Genomic DNA, 16,788 nt, shown 5'->3' on the forward strand with positions numbered 1-16,788 from the left:
AAAAAATAGAAACGTTTCACAGTCTTTAAAAAAAAATAGGAGTCTGAGGAGAGAAGCCAAGGTCCTCCGCTTGGGAGCCCTGCATGAGGCCGAAGCATCCGTGTCCCTTGAGGTGTGCTGACCCAGCCATGGCGTGGCCGGCCCGGCGAAGTCACTGGCCAGAGCTGTAGGGCCAATTGAAGGTACTTGCTGACAGCAGCATGTCTCGGATCAGCGTCTGGGTGGGCGTCTTGCCCACCAGGCGCAAGAAGAACAGCTGGGAGATGAGGGAGGCTGGGAGGGAGTGCAGGGCCAGGAGTCGTGGACGCCCCAAGTGCTGGGGCCTGGACGGGTACTGGGCCTGCACATACTCTCTGAGGGCCACCTGTGCCTTCTCCTGCAGGCTTTCCACATGCCCTGGGTTGGAGAGGCCACAAGCCTCAGGGGTGAAGAGCGGGATGGCCTTGAGGCAGCCAAGTCGACCTGCAGGCGGCCCAGCTTGTCCACCTGCTCCTGGACGGCGCTCACCTGCTCCGTGAAGGCCATGGCGCGCTCGTGGCCACGGGCCCGGCGTGCAGACGGGCGGCGGCCAGGAGGTGCGCCCTGTGCAGGGACAGTGCCCCCTGCGCCTCGTTCAGCTGGAAGAGCTCCCTGCAGCCGAGGCGCAGCAGCGCCACCTGGCCAGCCACAGGCAGCTCTGGGAAGAAGGGGGCATGGGGAGCCCACTCCACGGTGCTGAAGAGCGGCTGAGCGGCCAGCTCTCACACGTTGTCGGTGCCCAGCACCGCGCCCGCGCCAAAGCGCCTGGACACCCCGCGGTAGGGCTCGGCTTGCAGCAGCTGCCCCGGGCAGTCGTCTCCGCCTGCGGCCACCATCGCCCAGCTACGGGGACTGCCAGAGGAGGCCGCCACGGTGCCAGGCAGCGAGTGCGGGATGTGGCCGCGCTGCACCGCCTCCTTCCTCGTGCCCACCCGAAGCACTTTTTCAGGCGGCAGTATTGGCACAGGTGATGCGGGTCGATCTGGCAGTCACGGTTGGACCCGCCGGTGCAGCTGCGGTTGCTGTGGGTGCTCCGCTTGAAGAAGCTCTTGCAGCCCTCACAGGTGAAGATGCTGTAGTGCTTGCTGCTGGACATGTCCCCACACACCATGCAGTCCACCTGCAGCCGGACTGCTCTTCTTCGCCAGGCTCAGTGTCGCTGGCAGTGCCCCAGGGTGAGGCCGAGGAGGCCGCTGGGGGCCTCCAAGGCCCCGGGGCCAGCGCTTTGGAGCTACCGCCCCTCTGTGGCCGCACCTTCCCTGCGGGGGCCTCAGGCAGGGCCCCAGCCTCGCTTGCCCTCTCCACCGCCCACCCTGGGATCCGGCCTTGCGCTGCAGCCGGTTTTCTCTGGGATAGTTCTTATAATTTTTCTGTTCTTCTCTGTCTCAGTTTCCAATGCCTTCCTGTGTCTGCAGCCTAAACATTGTAGGGGGAAGTTTGGGTTTGGAATTGCAGAGACTAAATAGTTGTACCCAACCCAGTGCAAACCCGAAAAGCATGAAGGACTTTTTTTTTTTTTTTTAAGATTTTATTCATTTGACAGAGAGAGATCACAAGTAGGCAGAGAGGCAGGCAGAGAGATGGGGAGGCAGGCTTCCTGCTGAGCAGAGAGCCCTATGCAGAGCTCCATGCAGAGCTTGATCCCAGGATCCTGCGATCATGACCTCAGGCGAAGGCAGAGGCTTTAACCCACTGAGCCACCCAGGTGCCCCCTGTGGGGATTTTTTAAAGAAAAGACAGATGCTTATGTCCTACCCTAGACTCACGGAGTCAGAGCCCTCTGGGATAGGCCCCAGGGTACAAGGACCAAGCATGTTTACCATCTAGATGCATGTCTTGAGAGCTTTTTTGGCACTGGGCTTTCCATTATCTGAAAAAACATTCAGCGAGTTTGGGAGAACCCATAAATTAACGTTTGATGACAATTAGCAGGGCTCTGCCCTTCAGGTTCTGGGATATCGTGATCTGCATGTTTGCTGTGATGTGTTACACCCTTAGCTCTTGTCAGAAAGTTATGGATTGGGGTGCCTGGGTGTCTCAGTGGGTTAAAGCCTCTGCCTTCGGCTCAGGTCATGATCCCAGGGTCCTGGGATTGAGCCCCGCATCGGGCTCTCTGCTCAGCAGGGAGCCTGCTTCCTCCTCTCTCTCTGCCTGCCTCTCTGCCTACTTGTGATCTCTCTCTGTCTGTCAAATAAATAAATTAAATCTTAAAAAAATAAAATAAAGTAAATTAAAAATTTTTTTAAAAAGTTATGGACTGTTTTTTTGTTTTGTTTTCAAATGTTATGTATTTAACAGAGAACGAGCCAGAGAGCATAAGCAGGGGAACAGCAGAGGGAGAGGGAGAAGCAGGCTCCCCGCTGAGCAGGGAGCCCAACGAGAGGCTGGATCCCAGGACCCTGAGATCATGACCTGAGCTGATATCAAGAGTCAGATGCTTAGCCAAACGGAGCCACCCAGGCACCCTTACAGGACCTGATGTCTTAGGAAAATAAATGGCAAGGCTAAAGAAAGAGGAGGGAAAAAGTGAGGCCTGTAATTAAAAGAGGCTTGTGAGAACTGTTAACCAATGGCAAGCTATGGGTCTTATTGTCACTCAGGATTTAACAAATACAGAGAGTCAAAATACTTACGAGATAATCAGATCAATTTGCACTGTGACTTGACATGTCATGATATTGAGAAATTATTTTGAAATGTTTAAAGAGTGATGATCGTTTTGTAGGTATATCTATGTGTGTGTCCATCAAGGGCAGTTTTGTTCCCTGGGAGATGTTTGGCAACGTCTAGGACATATTCGGTGGTCAGAAGCAGGAGTGAGGAAGAGGCTCTCCGCATCTGGTGTGTGGAGACCAGGGGTGCTGCTAAGCATCGTAGTATGCTCAGGACAGGGCCCTCAGCAAAGAACGATGGGGCCCAAGATGTGGGGAATGCCAAGGTTGGGAAACCCTGTTCTGGAGACACATGTTGAAGTAGCTGTGGGTCAAATGATAGGATGAAGATACTTGCTTCAAGGGGTGCCTGGGTGGCTCAGTGGGTTGAACCACTTCCTTTGGCTCGGGTCATGATCTTGGGATCCTAGGATCGAGTCCCGAGTCGGTCTTTCTGCTCGGCGGGGAGCCTGCTTCCCTCTTTCTCTCTCTGCCTGCCTCTCTGCCTACTTGTGATCTCTCTCGGTCAAATAAACAAATAAAATCTGTTAAAAAAAAAAAGATCTTTGCTTCAAAATGTTATGGGGGCTGTGGGGATGGGCTGCGTGTTGAGAATTATTTAAGTTAGTGATGGGAGTTCCTTATACCATTCTCTGTACTTGGGTGTGTGTATGTGTATCTATCTGTATGTTTGTATCGTGTGTGTGTGCGTGTGTGCGTGTAGTGTGTGTGTGTATTATATACAACTGTAAATTTCCATAACAGAAGCTCACAAGCTTGCTACGGGGGACATAGAGACTGTTCTCGTGGCGCCTGGGGCCAGCAGGTGGGGAGGGTGGACAAGCTGAGACGGTGGGTTCGCAGGAGCAGCAGCAGTGGCGTCCTTACCGGGCTCGGTCTGCAGCGGAATGTTGGTGGTGTCTGGCTGTCGAGCTTCTCTTTATGCCTGTTGTTTTTTTTCAGGTTTTGTCTTGTTCTTTTGCCTTCCTAATAGCCTTTCAATAATTTCTTTTTCTATTAAATTCAGTCAGAATCAGTTTCTGTGAAGCAAGAATTCTGCCTTACACAAGAACAGGGTGAAGCCGATGTGTAGAGAAACGGTGATCTGACAGATTGTGGCAGGAGACAGAGGAATCAGGAGACAAAGATATATAAAAATATATATGTCATTTATATATCTAACAACTAAAATTTACAGAGTGTCTATAGTGTATATATTTTTATATGCACATATATATGTATATAATATTTGAGAGCAAGAGAATGTCATGGCTTCTGTTTTTCTTGTTCTTAACTTCTGTCCCTCTCGAGACCACAGTTTAATTCTTCCTCAGGGATATTATGAGATACCCCATATTTCTTTCTTTCTTTTTTAAAAGATTTTATTTATTATTTGGCACAGAGAGAGAGATCACAAGTAGGCAGAGAGGCAGGCGCAGAGAGAAGGGGAAGCAGGCTTCCCGCCAAGCGAAGAGTCCAGTATGGGGCTCGATCCCAGGACCCTGAGACCATGACCTAAGCCAAAGGCAGAGGCTGAACCCACTGAGCCACCCTGGTGCACCCCCACCCATTTCTTTAAATAAGAAACTCTCCTTTCTACTTAAATAAATGCAAATGATCTTCTGTCACCTACAACCCAGAGAAGCTCAGCATAGTTTAGATGATGACGTGCACACCTGACCACCTTTTTGCTATACATGCTTTTGCTCACTGCTGTGCAGAGGTTCCACAAATGTCTGTTTAATGGGCACATGATTGTCATTTGGCTCCAGACAAGGAAGGAATGTGCCATGGAGTAGGTCATGGTTAGACATAGACCATGGATTAGCTTCCCACTTCCCTGACCTCTAAAACTCAGCCCTTGCTTCCTTGCAGCCCATCTGCCCCCCAAATCATCACAAACATTGACCTGCCGGGATATATGATGGGGTTGAGAAGGAGGAAAGGCATAAGGGGAGCAAGGATATATCCCATATCTTCTCACATATTCACAGTGTGTTCCTTCCAGGTTTTCCTGAAGATTCATCACCACGCTAGGTGGTAGGTACTGTCATTCCCATTCCCACTTTAATTTTAGGTGATGAGACTACAGGGGAGAAAGGGGATGAAGTAAAGTGCCCCTGACACACAGCTACAAGAGCGTCAGTGGTACCATATCGTCCTTCCTCCTGTTGGTTCTTGCAGTTGTTTCACGATTCCATTTCAGCAGGTGGGGAAACAGGCTCGAGGATACCCAAGGAGCCACAGTGAAAAAGAGGTAGCGATGGATTTTGACCTCAGGTCTGTGGTCTTTAACCCTCGGCTACCTCCAGTATACAAACAGCATCCTTGTTTCTCCGAGTGTGAACCAGCAGCATCTGCCATCACCTGAAAATTTTAAAACGTGGCTTTCTAGGACCCACTGAGATCCACTGAGTCGGGGCTGCATTGCCACTCCACCTCCGGGCCATTACGGGGACTCTGACGTTCGAGAAGCAGCGGTCTGCAGAGTTCATCCGGGCTGTGAAGGACACTCGCTGTGGGCAGAGGCACTGTGACAGCCCGTCTCCCAGGCCGGCCCCAGCCATCCCTTCCCTCTCCCTGTGTATGTGCCACTCCTCACACCAAGGGTTGGAGCTTGTGTCCCTTGAATCTGTACTGATCCATGACTGGCTTTAGCCCTCAGAAGGCACCGAAAATGATGTCCCGGGATTTCTGAGCAGTTTCTGCTTCTTGCCTCTCAGATTCCAGATGCCATGCTGTGAGAAGCTCAGGCTGCATTGAAAAGACACGGGGGTGAGACGTGAGGCACTCCGCTTGACGGTCCCATGCGAGCATCCACCTGACCGCAGCTGCTGGCCACGTGAGTAAACCATCGTAGATGGTCCATCGGAGTTGTGCCACGCAGATATCTGCATCCCCGGTGGACACCGTATAGAGCAGAAGAATTGCCCAAACCTAGTCAGTTCACAGCATCAGGGGAGGTAGTGCAATGGTTGTTGATTTAAGCCACTAAGTCTCGAGCATCAGTACCTAACTGAAAGAGAAATCAGTACCTGGACGTAGGGCACAGAGGTCACCTAAAGGTAAATCAGGTAGCAATGGCTTTGGAACCAGGCGTCAGCTGGCGGCCAGAGCACCTCAGGGGGATTGTAAATGGAGGCGGGAAGGGCAGGGAGAACATTGGTCTTGGAGGCAGGAGAAAATGGGACTCGAAGAATGAACTGCCAGAACCATTAGCAGAATGTGCCCCGCAGGAACCCGGAGGTGGAAAGAGTACCTCATGAACCGTCAGTCTGGTCAAGGACATTTCCAAGTCAAACGGTGAAAGTGCCAACTACTTTTTTAAAGATTTTATTTATTTGAGAAGGAGAGAGACAGTGAGAGAGAGCATGAGATGGGAGAAGGTCAGAGGGAGAAGCAGACTCCCTGCGAAGCTCGGAGCCCGATGCGGGACTTGATCCGGGGACCATGACCCGAGCCGAAGGCAGCTGCCCAAACAACTGAGCCACCCAGGCTCCCATGCCAACTAATTTTATTAGCTCAGAGAAAATTATTTTTATTAATTGAATTGGAATAAAGTTAAAATGTAATAAAATTTTTCAATTGCACTAGGAATGAGATTGAGCCGACACATGGTTTGGATGTGTTAGCTATATTTTGGAAATCCACATTCGATCTATAAATGCATAACTATTAACATTAAAAAGATGTTACTGCCCTTCAAAATCATCTTAGTTGCAGCATCTCAGGGTACCATGTTATTAATGATGAGGTCTGTCCAGACCATTTTAAGAAGGGAAATAACCACCGTTAATGTTCCTTTCCAATTTCTTTTTCCCTCTCCTCCTCATTTCTGTTCCCTTCCTTTCCCCTCCCTTCCTCTTGCTCATTCTCTCCCTCTCTTTCTTCCCTCTCTCCCCTCTCTGCGTCTTTCTGTTATGTAATAATATGATAGGGAGCAAAGTGTCACGTCCTAGGTTTTTCACTTATTGTTGCATTTTAAACATTTCCTTGTGGCCTTAAGGAGTCTCTGAAAACATGTTTCTCAGCGGCTGAGCAGATGGTTTAAGATGATTGTTCCTGCAAGCTGTCTCAAGTCCTTCTGGGAAGTAGGTGGTGTGTAATGCAGAAATGATCAATGAAAAGCAAGTTCTCAATTTTACTCTGAGCCTCTAAAGTGCAGTAGCTCTTGGTGGATCTGTCTCTCCAAAACCACAGAAATAGAAGGGATGGTGACAGGGACCAAACAGGAGCCACATGGTGGAAGACTGTTGACGTGGGGCTTCATGCCAGGTTCTGCCCAGTGTCTGCCCATGTGACCTCAGATGAGGGTGCCTAGACCAGCGAAGGTTCAAGGTCCCCTTTAGTTCCACCTCTGATTTCTGACACAAATCGAGTGTCACAAAACCTCGCAGGTGGAAAAAGGCCTCATTTCAGGGGCTTCCCACCTCTTGCATCGCACCCTGGTGCCAGGCGCCATCCTTCCTCCCTGACAGCCACAGTCCCCTTGCTTCCTTGGTCTCCTTTGGCCGCTCTTACCCTCCATCTATTCACAAGGCAGCCAGAGTGATCTGGTAAAGACTGTGTCAGACAGTCACACTCATCTTACTCCTCCTTGTCATGGAGCACGAGGCCCCACATGATCAGGTGCCCCACCCCCTCTCTGAGCTCACCTCCTGCCTCTGCCTTGCTCACGCTACCCCGTCCAGCTGCGCCAACTGTGCTCCCACTCAGGAGCCTTTAGTCCTGCTGTTCCCGCTGCTCGGAATGGGAAGGGACTGGCTGTGCCTCTCCCCGCTGAGGCTGGAGTATCGTCCGGCCTAGTCTGACAAGTAAGACCCTGTCTCCACCTGGTAGACAGAGGAGGAGAACGTGGAGAGAAAGCACTGCCAGGAGCGGTCCGCTGGCATCTCTTGCGTAAAGCAGAAGAAAGCGCGTTTGCCTTTCAGTGTAGTGACCTGCAGCTACACTTGGCCCAGTGAAGATCAGCTGAGCCATTTGTGTGCTTCCGGGGTTGGGTACACACAGATAGATGATGGGTACAGAAGGGCAGGATTTCTCTTCTCCCTTGAGGAAGAGTCCAGAAATGTGAGCAGAGCAGGGAAGAAACACTGTCATGGGAAACAGTACCTAGATTTGTTCTTCTCCATGATTGCATTAGAAGGCTAAGCCACAGGTCAGTTGGAGTATAGTTCTCCTCCTTGGGGGAGGTGGAGTGGCAGACCTAGGTAATTCTGCTGGTACTTTCAGGAGAATTCCCTCCTAACACATCCTTGGGTGTTTTTCTGGAATCGCTTGAATGGGTGGTTCAGCTTTTGCCCACCAGGATTCTCTGAAATGGCTCGTGACGACTCATTCATTCAGCGAAGGCTCTCTGCATGAAGAGGCTGGAAATGTACTGTCTGTTCCAATGCCCGCCTCAGACTATACCCAGTGATACTGTCCAGCCTAGGTTTCTTGTGATCCTGCTCTGTTCCAAATGGAAATCATGTGATGGCTCCCTAGGTAACTTGCTTTTTCCTTCCACAATAGGAAGAAGTTAAAACCTGACATTCTCCTCTTCCCAATTTTTATACTTCTTTGTCTTAGTCCAGGTAGTTTAATCTGACTTTGGGAATCACAGTGGTAATAGTAGGAGTAGTAGGAGTAGTAGTAGTACTACCCCCACCCCACCACCACTACTACTGGTAGTAGTAATGATTTCTATCATTTGTTGATCACTTAATATGAGCCAATGACTGTTCTAAGAACTTCAGATTTTATTTACTTATCCATTTTAGAGAGAGAGAGGTAGAGCGCGGGTGGTGGGAGAGGGGAGGGAGGGAGAGAATCCCCAGCAGACACCACGTGAGCACTGAGCCCAGTGTGGGGCTCGATCTCACAACCATGAGTTCATGGTCTGAGCTGAAACCAAGAGTGGGATACTTACCGAAGTGAACCACCCAGGTGCTCCTGTTCTAAGAAATTTAAATAGTAATTTATTGAATGCTCACAACCATCCTATGAAGTTGGTGCTCTTATTATCTTATTCCCATTATATAGATGAGGAAATTAAAGCAGAGAAGGTTGACGTGACTTGACCAAGAGCACGTAGAGGTTGTCTCTTGAATCCACACTTTTTTTTTTTTTTAAGATATATTTTGTATGGAGAGCGTGAGCAGGTGGGAGGAGGTTTAGATGGAGACACCCTGCTGAGCATGGAGTCCAACACAGGGCTTGACCCCAGCACCCTGAGTTCATGACCTGAGTTGAAACCAAGAGTGAGATGCTTCACCAACTGAGTTAGCCAGGAACTCCATCGAACACACACTGTTAAGCAGTAGGCTTCATGAATGTCTCTGTTGATGGGGGTCACATAACAGACATAGTGTTATCTGGGGAAGGAGGACACATGGAAATTAGGAAAAAGAAGAAAATCTCCATAGTTTATGGGTTGTTAGGATGCTAGGTCACTTTATACCACTTGTGTAGAATTGAAGAAAGAAGAATTTAAACTCCGTTGGAGAAAATCTCCCATGTAGAGGTTGTGACCCTGTGCCCTACTCATTCTGGGGGAAAAATCCATCTCCGTGTTGGTGTCTGCCTCCTATTCCATGTGTGGGATTTGTCTAAATTACTTGTGCTGGTCTTTCCACCACGTTTGTGTGTGTTCTGAGGGAGTGTGTCCAGTCTCCTGGTGTTGCTTGAGGTTTTCTTCTTCCCGTTATAGTCCTGCCTATTTTCCTTAATGATTTTATTTATCTATTTGTCAGAGAGAGAGCGCATGCACACACACACAAGCAGGGAGAGGGAGAGGTGGGCTCCCTGCTGAGCAAGGAGCCCGATGTGGGACTCTATCCCAGGACCCTGGGGTCATGACCTGAGGCGAAGGTAGCCCCTTAAATGACAGAGGCACCCAGGCGTCCCTACAGTCCTTCCTATTTAAAGGCTCCAATGCCCATTTCCCTTTGTGTCTGTTGAAAAAACCTCCCTCCCCGCACTTCTCCCTCAGCTATAGGCACTGTCTTTGAACAACTCTCTAAGCAGGGCTTGATGACTTCCATTCTCCAAGGGCCCTGTTGCGTTTGTTTGTCTCTATTTTTCCATCTTCAGCTTTATATCAGGGGTTTGGGTGAATTCGGGGAACGATGATCACTGGATGGGAAATATAGCCAACTGGCTTTCGGGGAATTGCTTGAGGTTCAGTTGGTGTTTGGTGTACTGGTTTGTCTGGGTATTGGCCTGATTGTGTATCTCTTAGCTCATCAACTCTTGTTCTTTCTCCTTTGGAAGGAAAGAAAGAAGAAAAGAAAGGAAGAAGAACAAAAAGAAAAGAGGGAAGAAAGGGAGGAATGAAGTAGGGAGAAAGGAAGGACCATCATTCCTGAGGTAAAACTAATTAACTGACTTAGCTGAGCTTCGAAGGTGTCACATGGACGTAGACCATTCCTGGCGCATGAAAAATCTTGGCCCTTGTGCTCAGGAGAACCTTTTCTCCCAGTTCATTCTTCCTTTCTCCTTTGCTTTGCCACTGTCCATATCCAACCGCCAGGCCAAAATGTGCTTCTGAACGTTCTGAGTCTCTGAGAAAACCTGGTGGTGGACGTATGTTCTTAGAGTTTTCCCTTCGCCACAAGCCAAGAAATCAAGGGTCTGCAAAATGCTTCCCAAACAATTAGAATGGGAAGGGCTCAGTGATGATGGTGGTGGTGGTAGTGGTGGTGGTGGTGTCAACATTAAATGATATTAAACACCTCTCTATAGACCTCCATTCATGAACCAGCCTGTATGCTCAGCCCTGTGGGTCCAGAATTGTGTTAGAACAACTACTGTTTATTTCTTTATTTTTACTGATGTATATTTGACATGGAACATTGTGTCAGTTTAAGGTGACTTGATACTTTTGTATTGCAATACAGTTGTCATTGTACTGCTAGCTAACACCTCTATTACGTTACATAATTCTTATTTCTTCTAGTGTTCAGAGCAATTAAGATCTAGTCTCTCAGCAGGTTTAATGGTTCTGATACCATTGTTGACTATAATCACCATACTGTGTATTAGGTCTCCAGGACTTATCTATCTTTCAGGTACACTATGTGCCTTCAACAACACCTCTCCCATTTCCCCGCCCCCAGCCCTTGGTAACCACCACTTCACTCTGTTTTTACAAGTTAGTTTTTTTTTTTTTAGATGCTACATAGAGGGGTACCATTCAGGGGCACCTGGGTGGCTCAGTCAGTTAAGGTTCTAACTCTTGATTTCAGCTCAGGCCATCATCAGGGTTCTGAGATCAAGCCCTGCATTGGGCTCCAAGCTCCATGTGGAATCTGCTTGAGATTCTCTCCCTCCCTCTCCCTCTTTCTGTCTCTAAATAAGTAAATAAAGTCTTAAAAATAGAGGTCCCGTATGGTGTTTGTCTTCGTCTGTCTGACCTTAGTTAGCACGATGTCCTCAAGATCTTCCTTGTTGTTGTAAATGGCAGCATTTCCCTGGCTGAATCATAGTCCATTGTAGCTATCTACTCCATCTTTGTTCACTCATCCGTTGATGGACACTTGGCTGGTTTCCATACCTTGGCTCTTGTGAACAATGCTGCCACAACCATGGGAGTACATGTCTGTCTGGTCTTTCACTGAGTACTTAGTACCGCAAGGACTGTTTTATACACTGTACTTGGATTAAGTCCCTCGATTTCCCAAACATGCCAGCAGGAGCCACTATGATCATCCCCCCAGAGCATGAGGCCAAGAGCAGTCCAGTAGCTGCGCACAGTCACACAACTAGCAAGTCGGAGAGCAGCTTTGCAAAACCAGTGGTCCAAGTCCAGAGCCAGTGTCCTGAGCACCGCTCTGTCCTGCCCCTTCTCAGCTCCCCCAGAGCCTGCGTTCTACCTTGGGGTGGCAGTTTGGGTGGCCAGGCTGAGTGGTGAGGAGTGTGAGGAGCCCCAGTGAAGGGGGACTGTCTAAATCCTTTTCTCAGAATCACCGTGTCTAAGCAAGATCTTGAGACATTACTAGACCGAATCGCGTCTCCCCAGATTCCACTTGCTTATCCTCCACCCAGGATGGTACCAGCCCGACAGCCGAGCCATGAAGGCGGGGCTTATGGTCTCTGTCGGTTTGTCTCCATTAGGCTTCATGTGTCTTCCTGGGAAACTCCAGCAAAAGGTCATGAGGTTGGAGGGCGCCTGGGTGGCTCAGTGGGTTAAGCCTCTGCCTTCGGCTCAGGTCGTGATCTCAGGGTCCTGGGATTGAGCACCGCACCGGGCTCTCTGCTCAGCAGGGAGCCTGCTTTCCCCTCTCTCTCTGCCTGCCTCTCTGCCTACCTGTGATCTCTCTGTCTGTCAAAGAAATAAATAAAATTCAAAAAAAGAGAAAGGTCATGAGGGTGGAGCCCTTATGAATGGGATTAGCGCTCTTAGAAAAGAGAGCCCAGAGAACTACCTAGCCCCTTCCACCCTGTGAGAATACAAGGAGAAGTCTGTGCCTCCAAAGATGGCCCTGATTCGACCATTCCGGCCCCCTGATCTTGGACATCTGGTCTCCAGAACTGTGAGAAGTAGATTTCTATTATTTCTAAGTCACCAAGTCTGTGGTATTTTGTTACAACAGCTCAAATGGACTAAGACACCCTTCTAAGCAGTTTGTACATCTTATTTATAGTACTGAGGTAACAACTAATTATTATTATTATTATTTTTAAAGATTTTATTTATTTGAGAGAGAGAGCGAGAGAGCACAAGCAGGGGGGAGGGTCAGAGGGAGAGGGAGAAGCAGGTTCCCCCTGAGCAGGGAGCCCCTGCGGGGCTCAGTCCCAGGACCCTTGGATCATGACCCGATCATGACTGCATAGTATTCCATTGTATATATATACTACCTCTTCCTTATCCATTCATCTGTTGATGGACATCTAGGTTCTTTCCATAGTTTGGCTATTGTGGACATTGCTGCTATAAACATTCGGGTGCACGTGCCCCTTCGTATCACTACATTTGTACCTTTAGGGTAAATACCCAGTAGTGCGATTGCTGGGTCGTAGGGTAGCTCTATTTTCAACTTTTTGAGGAACCTCCATGCTGTTTTCCAGAGTGGCTGCACCAGCTTGCATTCCCACCAACAGTGTAGGAGGGTTCCCCTTTCTCCGCATCCTCGGCAGTATCTGTCATTTCCTGGCTTGTTAATTTTAGCCACTCTGACTGGTGTGAGGTGGTGAGATCTTCTTCTTTGTACATCAAAATGATTGGCATGCACAATCTCAGTAAGATCAATCTGAATCCTTCTAGTCGTTTTCGAATTTGAGCGGGACAAAATCTTCTCTGATGGTAAAATGTAATGAGGTGAGTCTGTAAACCAGCAGCAGCAGCATCCGACTCTGGGAGTAAAGACTAATATAGTAGAGGAAATTAACTTGACATGCAGAGAGAAAGGAAGGCCATTCTTTAGTGCACAAAATCCTCACAGCCACCCTAGTTCTTGAAACCTGGTTGTACAATTCTGGTGGCACAGCCTTGAGATCCCAGCCTCTTTGAGATGGATCCTTTATTTGGCTGTGCATAAAAATCACCTGGCTGGTTAAAAGACAGATTCTGGGATCCCACTGCAGATCTCCTGAAAGAGAAGCTCCTCCGATGGGATTTGGTCAGGTGTATTCAAAGGTAACTGTCTAGGCAAGCTTGTCTACTAAAGGTTCCAAAGATGTGTGAGGATCATATAATGGGCATGATGGGTTTAAATGGCTTCTTAAAACAAGTCTGTCCACTTAAAAAGAGAATTCCCCCATTCTGCAATCATTTGTTAAATGTCCACAATGTGTCAGATACAACGCTTGGTCCTAGAGGTAGGTCTCTCAGAGAGATGTTTTATTCTCTATTTCACACTTAACATGTTTTGTTCAGAACCGTTAAAACTTTATGTCCCCAAACAAAAAATTATGTCCTTTGTCAAAACTGTTGGTTTTCAAAAACCGTCTAAAAAAAAACCTAGAAAAAACTAAAGGCAGCCAGATTCCTTAAAATCTTAAAGCATTTTAAAATTCCATTTTAGGGGAAAAAAAAATTCCATTTTAGGGCACCAGGGTGGCTCAGTCATTAAGCGTCTACCTTCTGTCCAGGGTCCTAAAATCGAGTCCAGGCATTGGGCGTCCTGCTGGGGCGGGAGTTGCCTGCTTCTCCCTTTCCCACTCCGCTGCTTGTCTTCCCTCTCTTGCTCTCTCTGTCAAATAAATAAAAATCTTAAAAAAAAATTAAATTCCGTTTTAAATACAAGTTTTTGAAAATAAACTTACTTATTTTGTAGTTACTGCACGCACACACTATATATATTTTTAAAGATTGTATTTATTTATCTGACAGAGAGAGAGATCACAAGTAGGCAGAGAGGCAGGCAGAGGGCGGGGGGCGGGGGAGCAGGCTCCCCGCCTAGCAGAGAGCCCGATGCGGGGCTCCATCCCAGGACCCTGGGATCATGACCTGAGCCGAAGGCAGAGGCTTAACCCACTGAGCCACCCAGGCGCCCCCACACACTATATTTTAACACTACATACACAGGACAATTTCAAGTAGAAATCAAATGAGATGACACGGAGTGACTTCAGTCCTGTACCCTGTAAAGGGGGAAAAAATGTCATTTCCAATTTTCCTCAGCATTTCAGTAACCCACCTAAATTGTCCAGAACTTTTACAAAGCTAGGGCGCACTTTTGCACACCACTCTGGATCTCGGGGTTTCAGCAAGGTGGGGTGTGCCCCGAGGAGAAAAGGACGGGCTGGGCGGGTGGGAAGGAGCTACAGGCAGGGAGCCCGCGGGCGCTCACCTAACAGCTCCGAGTCTCCCCGGCGGCGACCACCAGGGCGGCCTCACTCCAAGAACCGCAGGAGGCGCTCGCTCCCCTCTTGGTCCCACAACCGTCACCACCCCCACGTCCGAGCGGTGTGCTACGCTCCCCGCCCGCAGAGCCCCAGCCCCCGGCAAAACCCACCCGAGACAGCGGGCTGCCTCCGCTCCCGCGGCTGTCAAAACTCCGCGCGCCGCGTCCTTTCCCCAAAGGGCCGTGCTTGGCGGGAGGGGCCCAGACGCCCCTGCGCTGCGCGGCGCTCTCGCAGCCCCAGCGCGGGGATCCCGCTCCTCCGCCCCTCTGCGGTGCAGGCCGCCTTCTGAACCCCCGGCGTCTGCGGCGCGCCTCTCAGGTCGGAGTGCTGGCGTCCGATCCTCTCCAGCTTCCCGCAGTGCTCCCCGTCCCCCTCAACCCCTGCCGGTGCGCCAGGACCATTCGGCCTTTACCCTACAAACCTCCACGTCCTTCCGCTTTTCTGTAGCAAGTTCGACCCTGCCCGTGCGCCCTACACCCTTGGTCTCCCACCGTTCTAGTCCGCCTTTCTACTGACTTGTTCTCTGTTTCCTACAACAGGTCCTCTTCTGGTGAGGCCCGCCTGCGCCATGCCCTCTTTATCCACTTACACGGGTTAGCACTACCCATCCTTGATTAATGTATGCCCTTAAGGGTTTTACCTACAAATGCTTCAGAGATGGAATGCGTGTGTGTGTGTGTGTGTGTGTGTGTGTGTGTGTGTGTGTGTGTTCTTCTTTAGTTTAAACTTTTAGTCTTTGGATTCTGGAAGACCTGGTGTTTCTCTTCCCTAAAATGGATGGAATGAAAATAAACCTCTAACGAAAGAGAAAAAGGCAAGGGTCATGAGTGGATTAGGGATATCAAAGATTTGAAGAGGCAAGCACAACGGAAGTGTGTTTTCAAATAAAAAGAGAAACTGGATACACTAGATCTGGGTACAGATTTTCTCAGTGCAGTCCTGGGGAGACCCAGTGTTTGGAGATGCCATGTGATTGGAGATCTGAAAAATATGGGGGAGGGGAATACATATATAGTACCTATACATTATATTACATTTGTATATGTGCAATATATAATATGTATAAAAATATATATTACATCACGTATGCATATGCCGACATCTATATATGACACCAGCATAAATATATACAATATTTATATTATATGTAAATTACCTATACAGGGGAAGGAGGGGGAAGGCTCAGGTGCAGTCCCCCCAGGGCGATGCGGGGCGGGGCCAGGACAGAGGGCGGCAGGGACCCGCCCAGGGGGCGTCTCCGAGGGCAGACCCACCAAGCGGCTCCTCTGGGACTCTGGCGGCGCCCCGGAGCTGGGCTCCAGTCTGTGGCGCGGCGCAGTCCCGGGCCAGGACCCCCTGTGCCTGGTGCGTGGTGGCGGCAGGGGACCGGAGCAGGCCACCAAGAGAGCAGCCAGCCCTCCTGTTCCCAGCCCGGACCCCACCCCGCGCAAACGCAGCGGGGGGAGTGGGCGCATTCCCCTGCAGGGGTCTGGTTGGCCAGCTGCGGCTTCACCATGGCGACGGCGGCGGGCAGCCGGGCTCCGGCGCTGCAGCTGCGGGAGCGGTTCCTGACCAAAACCGGTGGACTAGAGCCAGACCGGGACCCCGCGGGGCGGACTCGGGCCTCTGCCGCCCCACACCTGGGCCACTCTGTGCAGAGCGGAGGACCCGCGGACCAGGCACCTCCACGGTCCTGCGCAACCGCCTCCCTGGTCTAGGCGCACAGCCTCCGGAGGCGACAGACGCGCGGGGCAAGCGGCGGCCAGAGAACCACCAAACCAAGGCACTGTCCGAGCTGTCCGCGCAGGGCTGACGGGGCAAGGAGGGGCAGGACACTCTGGAGTCTCTGGAGGCTGGAAATATGCAAAGTCTCCGTGAGGTCCGTTGTCTGCGCTGGTGTAGACATCCGTGAACTGCACCGAGGATCCTCTCTCCTAGCTGGATGGATGCGTGTGACTGTACTTTTCACCTCAATGAAAAAGATACTATTGCGTGGAAAGCTCATGCTGCTGGACTTTGTGTACTGTGATCCCACTTAGGGGGAAGTCGAGGGCCAGGTGCATTTTTGGCGGCAGGCACCTGGGGGCAGTCAGGCAGAGGCATGCACTAGGGGCCCCCCAGGACAGCCAGCAAAGCAGGGGAAGGAGGGCAAAGGCCCAGGCCTGGTGTGGGAAGTTGCAAGCATGAGCGGCTGGGACCCAGACCAGTGGCCAGAGGGCCTTGGCTGTTTGGAACTACCTGCCCAGCAGTGGCGTGCGGGAGCGCGGGAGCGGGGGAGCGCGGGAGCGGG

General features: G+C 50.3%; 1 pseudogene across 1 annotated transcript; it reads right to left on the minus strand.

Moving 5' to 3' along the window:
• Position 1: 1 nt before the first annotated feature.
• On the minus strand, positions 2-1,851 carry LOC308359836 (nuclear receptor subfamily 2 group F member 6-like; annotated as a pseudogene). The gene is made up of 2 exons: positions 1,839-1,851; positions 2-1,376 (listed from the first exon to the last, which is right to left on the minus strand). The product of its transcript is annotated as a nuclear receptor subfamily 2 group F member 6-like (transcript).
• Positions 1,852-16,788: the final 14,937 nt, after the last annotated feature.

This window comes from Martes martes, assembly GCF_963455335.1.
Source record: "Martes martes genome assembly, contig: SUPER_18_unloc_1, whole genome shotgun sequence".
Classification (NCBI taxonomy): Eukaryota; Metazoa; Chordata; class Mammalia; order Carnivora; family Mustelidae; genus Martes; species Martes martes.